The 6798-nt window shown below is 36.3% G+C and overlaps 1 protein-coding gene across 1 annotated transcript in view; it reads right to left on the minus strand.

Annotated features, from left to right (window-relative positions):
• The window catches only part of mgat5b (alpha-1,6-mannosylglycoprotein 6-beta-N-acetylglucosaminyltransferase B), a 121643-nt gene that overhangs the window by 82378 nt on the left and 32467 nt on the right, over positions 1-6798 (minus strand). The window lies entirely within an intron of this gene.

Consider the following 6798-nt stretch of genomic DNA (forward strand, 5'->3'; position numbering starts at 1 on the left):
ACCAGTGACACGATGAGAGACGGCTTTGGTGGAGGGTAGAATGCATCGCTTCTGCAATAGTGTACTGGAACGCACTGATGACGTATCATGTCTGCGAGAACAGGGTGCACTGAGATATGCAAATACATACATTGACAGGCAGGAAGGACAGCCTATCATAGTACTCAGACCAAGGGATATGACTGAATATAAATACATTTAGACCACTTAACTTAGTGATTGCTATCAAGATGTAAAGAGACAACCAACATAACAAAAAGTGATTTTTAAAGTACCCATGAAATCAAAATTAAAGTTTTTTGGGTGTTAGTATCAATATGTTAGTCTTAAGGTTATCTATAAGGCAGTGTGCTCCAAAACAGTGACAAAATTCGCATTTAGAAGATATAAGCATTCAAAGCTTGCAGTTCGTCACTTCCGCCAAAACGGCTCAAGAATTTTTTTGACATCACATCGTACTTCAGCTTCTCATCAAACTTTCTGTCCAATCAAATGCTCTCTAGAATCCGAAGCGCTGTCCCCCTGCACTATAAAATAGACGCTGAAGCCGCGGCTGAAATTGGTCACTTGTCCACAGAATTAGAATTTTCTGTACAGTGAACAGGGAACGATTCAAACAGTGTAAATATGCTTTCCATTGAGGAAAAAAAAGAAGTCTGGTTTCCGCTGTCACGCTAACCACCGCACCGCACACACACTCTGCTCCGGGCCAGAGACACGATAGCACGGAGCAGATCACATGCGCGAGTCGGCGCAGACCACAAAATGTATCGGAGCTATTTGAATTCTACACAGAATGCTATATTTTATAGCAATATGGATGAGATTGTGGCTGGCATACTCTGTCAAATGCGGCTTTACGGAGCTTAACGGCTCTGAACGGCTCTAGCCTAAGCTGCGATATAAACAAACGCTATTGGCTATTTTAAAAAGGGGCGGGGCTGCTTGATATGTCCCGCCCTGTCTTCCTGTTTCAGTTAAAATGACGTCAACACACAGAGTAACGCTGCGTGTTTCTACGCATTTCAGGGGACCTTTAACCAAATCAGCTTCCATGCCTCTGAGTATAAATTATTTATTCAAATTTTTACACCAAATTACGAATGTCCCACAGTTAGTGATGGGATACAAATAATGCTAGAGAAGGATCACCTATTTCTGAGTTTGAACACTTGAGTTTCTAGCGCAGATCTTTAACCATTACGCTTCACTGCCCCATAATGCTGAAAGACAAGGCTGAAATGAGCCTTAACAGAATTGCAGGTACTGGTCGAGTACTTAAGTGACAGCAGTTGGACAACTGTTGTACAGCAATAATGGCACGATAATGTGCACATACAACATGCTAAAATTATTTTCAATATTTTAGCAAAATTACACAATAGTCAATTTGCTTATATCTGAAATTCAGTTTGCTAATATTTGAATATAAAAATGTGCAAGACATTGATAGACATTGATAGACACGGAAAATGACCAAATAACAAAATAATAGAATTATCTGCATTTACAATCAAAGAAAATATCCAAATATTTGCCCATATATTAGCTCTAAAAGATACACACACAAAAAAAATAATACAATGATCAAAAATTTTCAAGTCCAGATGTTGAGTACTCAAGTAAAGATAGATAGATAGATAGATAGATAGATAGACAGATAGATAGATAGATAGATGGATGATAGATTTTAGCAAGTTTAAAAAAAACAAAAAAAAATCAAAAACAGACTATCACTGTTGTCTCTGTATCCACTGTGCTTCTCAAGTTTGTGCGATTGTAATTATTTTTGACTATATTTTTCTCTTGCATCCGAGATATTTCAATAAAACCTCAATAGGTTTTATTTCAGGTATCTCAAGAGACTTGAAAAATCTCTTTCAGAGAGACAGGAAAATGTCGTTCAGCAAGCTTAGGGAATGGATTGTCATCTTTGTTTCACACCAAGAGTTTGATTTCTTTATAATACAGCTCACATGAACCGCCTGCAACCTCGTGCCCTGCAGCTACATCAGCAGCACGCTGAAGCAAACAGCCACCCTCTGTGAGCAACTCCGTCATTCCCAACCCAAGCGACTTAAGACTGCTTTTGTGGTCCAGGGTCACATATATCAAATGTCACATAGTTTGCTATATGGTGAACGAATGAACAAAAATGAGATCTGACTGTAGACTGCACATTATATATGACAGTACAGTACAGTACATACACACTATACTCCAAAATGCGAGAAAAAAAAATACTCAAAATCTGATTTCATATAATTCAGATTTAGACAGATTTCCAAAAACCTGTTTTTATCGGATTTTAACCATATTGTAGTTCTTAATAGCTAATTTAATTTGGTTTTATGCTCTTCAGTCTACAAAACTTGAATTTGATTCAGATTCTGGCTACCAAAATCTGTTATATCAACACTCTTACATTTTATGCTAACTCAACTTTATTTTACAGTAACTCAAGTCAAAACTATGAACCTAATTCTAAATGAAGGCTCTTTACATCTTCACGTAACTAAAAAGAAGTGTGTGTATGCTTGCAATGCTAAATATACTTGTCCTGACCAAACCAAAACAGTAACATAAACTCCTTTCATACATACAGTCTTTAATGGAAAATTACTAGTAAATTACTGTTTAGAAATCATGTGGGAACAGGACCTTGTGAAAAAATACCAGTTTATAATATCAGTTTATAATAACCAGTTTATAATATCCAAAATATCAGTTATGACAATTTTCCCGGGATGAAAAGTTGTAACATTATCAATAAATTGCCGTTATAATGCAATGTGTGAACAAACCGGTATATGAGCATGTAAAAGGTCTGTAAGAATGCACCGATGTTATAAGTATGCTTTGAGCCAATTATAAAGTTTTGACAGTGATGGCGCGATTACATCACACTGTTTACAACAATAATTTGAATACTTTTTTCTATATAAACATGAGCTAGACGGACATCTTTGACTGTTGCATTGCATCTTCCTGCTTTACCCTGACTTCTTTTCCATTCATCGGCGGCTCTACGTTGGATATTATTGTGCAGCATCTCTCCTTTTTCAAGCTTTAATGCATTCTGTGAGAGCAGCCCCTCACGCCTGTCACTCAGAAGTCAAAAAAATGTTGTCAAGTTGGACAGATAGTGAAACTAAAAAGCTTCTCCTCATCCCGGCAGATGTAGAAAGCAGTGAAGCATTTAAAGGTCTTTTCTGTTGATTGACATCACAGCGTTTATTGGTATTTTGGTACTGATGTGTGAACCGTATTTTAGCAGTAAAAAGATGTAAAGCATTTGTGTGTTTACCAGAAAAGTCAGTCTGAAAAGTAATCTGGTCATTTCACGGTAGTTTACCAGGTTTCGTGTCTGAAAGCATCAATAGTTTGACAGTTTAATTGTTTTTTGCAGTTCCATCGGTGACACTACAGGTGCAGGAATGACATACTTCAGCTTTAAACTATCACTTCCATTGATTACTTTTCAGCAAGACAGAAGAAATGGAAAGTTGACATCATACTTTGATGCGCATCAAAGATTGTATAGCTGGGATGTGTGGGTGTTTTTTTCCTCTAAGATTTGTTGATGTCTGGAGAAATCACAAAGTAAAGCCATGGCACCAGCGCCTGTTTGAACTTCTGATGTGACAGGCATCTGTTTCCATGGAGACAGCTGAAAACTCTGGGAAGTGTCTTAACTAACTCATCGGCAAGAAGTTGACTTCTATCTGAAACATACCGACAGCTGCTGCCTTCAAGACCTATTGGGAACTTCCCACTTGCAAACTCTGAACTTGCCACTGTGGTGTGATGTGTGTTCAAGTGCTGTGACTAGAATAAAATGTATGCGTTGAGCTTTCTTAAGAAGCATTGTTGTGAGGGTTAAGAGATGAACAAGTGTAATCTCTATTTTCTCAGTTTATGTATATTTCTGTATTATTTTTCATTCTCTTGCAGCCACGGAAAATGATGACAGATGTGTTTTGATCATGCTGGCCAGTTGCCTCATTAACCTGCAGCTATGCTTATCGCTATTCCTCATCATATACACAAAATGTATGCAAAACAGTTTTCACATAAGCCTCGTTCAGACTGTTAGCCCAAATCCGATTTCTGTGCAAATCCGATCATATTTAAATAGTCTGAACGGCAACGAACTACATGAAATCCGATTTTTGCAAATCTGTTTCGAGCTACATTCATATGTGGTTTGAAATCCTATTCAAATCGCATTCCTGGAAATCCGTTTCAGTCTGACTGGTCAGATCGAATTTAGCGTAGCTTTTTCACGTTCTCACTCCACATAAAGCATAAATACGTTAGATGTTTTTTGTAGAAAACATGAACATCTGAACATCTTTGCAGAAACAAGCTTGTGTTGTTGCAAAGTGCAAGTCAAGCGGAAAAAGACAATATACTGCTAGTATACGCACCTCTTTGAGTTATGAGACTGGTGGAGACGGCGGCACGGAATAAATAAAGTCACACATTCCAGCTTGCTGCATTTCTGCCGCTGCTGCATAAGACTAAATATAATCCAGCGCGATGGCAGCATGTTGTCATGTCATAAGACAACATCTGTATTGCACACTGTATTGCTGTTATTGTTGTTTTTTAGCGTAGGCATACAAACACAATGGCATTGCCATAGAAACCAATGCAGATATTCAGTAAAACGAAAGAGCGTTACGGGACACACAAATCGGATTTGAACAGTTGCGATACACAGTGTGGACAGTAAGTTATCTAGATCGGATTCCAATCGGATATGCACAAAAATTGGATTTGGATTGACAGTCTGATCAAGGCTTTAGTGACAGAGCTCCCATAAAAATCTAATCAAATTCAATGTAGTGTATAATAAACGATCTAGCTAAAAAAATGTATCAACGATATAATGTTTCATATCGTTCGGTATCGATAATTATTTACATTTTTATAATCCTTTTTAAAACAAAGAGCAATAGAACAATTATTTTACATTTAACCACTATGTATTTTTAAATTAACTCAATTTATTGAGACAAACAGCATTTTTTATTTTTTTTTTAACAGTCAAACACAAAATAAAAATTAAAGAAATATCTCGTTTCTAATGTTTTATATGCAGATTAAATAGGTCTTAAAGGGGTCATATGATGCTTTTTTTAAAGATCATTATTTTGTGTATTTGGTGTAACAGAATATGTTGACATGCTTTAATGTTCAAAAAACACATTATTTTGTGGGGGCGTGTTAGAACGAGCCGTTTTAGGGGGGTGTGGCAGAGTCTTAACTTTGATAAAGAATATCTCTTTGGTTTTGAGACTTTAGTCTTTGCAACTTCAGGGATCTTATCTATTCACGAACAGCTTGTAACACTCCAAAGAGAAAGGAAAACTTGAAATCGCATCATATGACCCCTTTAAGGAAACTTTTGGCTTGTCTCCCGAGGCCACAAGAGGGCGCAATGAGCAAAATAGTGCAGCACATTAAATTGTCAACGCAAGGAAATGACTGTCTATGAAAAAACGTGCATTAGTCTAAATTAACTCATAAAAATCACATATAATTTCGTAAATTGCATAAACAATTATGAACAAAACAGCATCACGTATTTATGCATTGCTTAATACAAAAAGCCAAATCGCCCATCACACAGATTGCCTTTAAATCATATGAGATGCAGTGAATAAACCTCCACAAATTTGTGACGTGTTTTCTAAAAGTTTAAACTGTTTTAAGTTTGCATGGCTTTCTATACATCTCTTGTGTGACGTGAGTGCAGCAGTCATATTTGTCCATCTAGAAAATGCGCTGAATATGGTCTGGGTTTTAACCTAATCAAGATCTTCTATGCATTGAGCTTCTATATTTCTCTAATATTTTGAATGAATAACACAGCAACTGCGCGTCTCTAATAGCTAGTAGCTAATTTTACACAATGATTACAACATTTGTCTAAAAAGGTTTTTATTTAATGAAAAATTAGCGTTATTAAACAAACTATTATTTTTAAGCTTTATTTTCATTCTGGGGCCTGAAATGAAGGAATTTGGGTCAATACTGTTAATTAAACAATATTTTGCTGAATGTGTTTTTGTGCTGGCACCTTGGCTGGTTTAGGACTGTCATGGATAAATAAAGATGACAATAAAACTGCCAGTAGGTGGCAGCAAATCTCTGTTTTAATAAATTATTTATTGAATCATTCAAATCAAACGATTAGTTCAAATCGGCTGATTCAATTAGAAACGAAACAAGTTAATGGACCATTGAATCACTGGCTCACATGATTCGTTCAAAAACAGATTCATTCAAGGAATGAAACACCGCGTTGCTCTACACTGTTGTATAAAATTATTAGCATATTTATGTGCTGATATTCAGAAAAGTACATTGATTGTGCAATGAATATAAAAACATAAAAACTCATACATAATGAGCTTCATGCTTTTCTCAAGATGTGTTTTTGTTTGTTTTTTGCTAAGTCGGTGACATACTCGTCAGCTCTCCTATCGTCTCTCGTCTCTCAACAGTCACACATACAGCACAATGACATTATGTCAGGAGAATGTCTTTAAATTCTAATCAATAATCAAGCAGACCTTCAGTTGTCTTCTTTTTAAAGAACTTCAGAAGTAGCGCTTGAACCATTTTGCACGAAAAATGACGGAAACTTGCTTCAGCTTGTGGCAGCTTGTTACAGTACCGAGTTCTGATTGGCCAATCGCCGTTATTTAGTTTGAGAATTATCATAAGTAGAGAATTTTAACATTTAATTTGCATGATAAATTTTACATAATACACAACATTATTACT

Source organism: Sinocyclocheilus anshuiensis, unplaced genomic scaffold (assembly GCF_001515605.1).
Source record: "Sinocyclocheilus anshuiensis isolate Anshui unplaced genomic scaffold, SAMN03320099.WGS_v1.1 scaffold561, whole genome shotgun sequence".
NCBI classification, from domain to species: domain Eukaryota; kingdom Metazoa; phylum Chordata; class Actinopteri; order Cypriniformes; family Cyprinidae; genus Sinocyclocheilus; species Sinocyclocheilus anshuiensis.